Here is a 2,390-nt window from a genome sequence, read left to right as displayed (position 1 = left end):
TTGCAGCCTTTCAAAATCTCAATGATTCAGCCCTCCTTAATTTAACATGTACACTCAATTCTTTACTTCTGGGAAAGAAGCATTTCATGGAATATGGAAAGTGTATATAGGTACAAAAAGAAAATGTGAATTTATAATCCTAATGTACTATATTGCAGTATGTATAAAATATAATTAAGCATATTTATGCGTAAATATGTTACGTATAATAAGTAAAATATGATAAGCCCCTGGGAATCAATTAAAGAGTTGTCACAATTAATAAGAACAGGTACAAAATTCACGCACAAAAACCAATGGAATGCCTGTACNCATCGAGGAAGGGAAGGGGAGACAAAGGAGAGGAGGAGGGAAGTGCTAAGTATTGTACCTTGTCCGTAGAGTCAGGCCAGGGATGAGTTAATCATGACATGTTGGAAGAAACCAATCAACCCCCCCCCCCCCACACACACACACACACGCAAATTTAAAAGACATCCTATTCTGATGAGATCAAGGAATGCGCGTCTAAAACTTCCCATTTAAGAAGGTAACCTGATAAAGCCCATTGAGAAACAGCAATAGACAACAAATAACTAAGAAAAATCCCAATGAGAAATGTATATAACGCTACTTAACTGAATTCAGAGATATAAACGATATATTATACACTGCTATATGGAAAAAGCTAGACATAAAGAAGCCAGCTGCTGTCAAATTAATTTGTAAGCTTGTTGTGTTTCCTGTAAAATCCACGTTGGGGCATGGGAGGGTTTGAGGACTCAACAAAATAATCCTCTAATTAATCTTAACATATAAATAGGAAAAGATACCATGTCCACCTGAAACTAATATTATACCGTATAATAATATTCTGTATATATACTGTATATACTGTATAATAAATTCCAATTAACTAATTGGAATTTAAGTAAAAACTTGAAAAGAAAAAGATATCAAAACAAATTCCCTAAAAGAAAGCCAGTAAGAATGGGCCTTACATTGAAATATATTACAAAGACCTCATAATTAAACTAGTAGTTAGTACTGGCATAAGAATAAGCAGAAATTAAGGAAACAGATTAGTACAAAATGGATAACAGTGTTTATAAAACTGTTATAGTTCTGTAATCGTACAGATAACAGTGTTTAGCATATGTTATAGACAGCATTGTAAACAAGGGGAAAGAGATGATTATTTGATAATGATGCTAGAAAAACCATGTGTAGGCTTTCTAGACTTAAAGAAAAGGCTAACAAACATTTAAAGAAAACTATCTAGGTCTGGACCAGAGGACCACCTAAGGGTCTCCTGAATTTCCCTTTAATATTCGGTAATATTACAACAGCACATAGAGCAGTTCCCTCAGAGACTAGCAGAGTGACTCCTGCATATCAGGACACTGAGAAAATACCCACATCAAAGTGAGTAGGAGGGACCCTTGGGTGGCTCAGTCGGCGAAGCGTTGGACTCTGGATTCCGGCTCAGGTCATGATCTCATGGTGCGTGAGTTCATGTTCCGTGTCCGGCTCTGCACTGACAGCAGTGAGCCTCCTTGGGATTCTCTCTCTCCCCCTCTCTCTCTGCCTCTCCCCTGTTCACACTCTTTCTCTCTGTCTCTCTCTCTATATATATATCACTGCATATAAATAAATAAATAAATAAATAAATAAATATAAAAAAATGTAAACATACAGACACAGCGAGTAGGAAAGGTGGAGATACACTCTTGCCCTAAACCCTCTGGCTGGCTCATTGCTATGCAGTTGGGAGGGAACAAGGCCTCTCCCAGCCTCTCCCTGGGGAGCCAGGGGTTCAGAGAGCACACCTAGGGCCCCAGCTCCTGAGGCTGGCTCCCAAGGGTGGACCCCCAAACCGCCAACTCCGACAAGCAGTGGGGCCTGCACTCACAAGTCCTGCGCGGCCTCGGTGAGCAGAGAGGCAGCCGTTTCGGGGCAGCTGCGCCCTCCCTCAGCACGTGCACAGGCCTCCGCGGGGAGGGAGCGTGCAGAAGGCCAACCCGCCCCGTCCTTCCCCGGAAGGAATTGAACCGCAGGCTTTACAGGCTGCTGCCCGAGGACCCTGCCTCGAATCAGCGCCCATCCGTGTGCTCGGTGCAGATCTGTCCCAGACCAAAACCGGCCAGCGGGCGCATCCCCCGTCTCCCGGGAAGGAGTTTGTCCACACATCTAGCGCCCCAACCTTTACAGCCATCAGCTGAGGGATGGGCCCCTGAGTCACCTCCCTCTCATAACCACCAGGGCTTGCATTCGCTAGTCCCAAAGGGCTGTTAGTCAAACAGAGAAGCAGTTTTCAAACAGGTGCGGAACCACGTCCCATGGCTATATGCTTGGGCTTAACACGGAGGAAGCAAGAGAAAATGCTCATCTCCCGGTTTCTCCCTGGAAAG

This window comes from Crocuta crocuta, unplaced genomic scaffold, assembly GCF_008692635.1.
Source record: "Crocuta crocuta isolate KB4526 unplaced genomic scaffold, BGI_CrCroc_1.0 scaffold20, whole genome shotgun sequence".
Classification (NCBI taxonomy): domain Eukaryota; kingdom Metazoa; phylum Chordata; class Mammalia; order Carnivora; family Hyaenidae; genus Crocuta; species Crocuta crocuta.
This window is presented reverse-complemented; position numbering follows the sequence as displayed.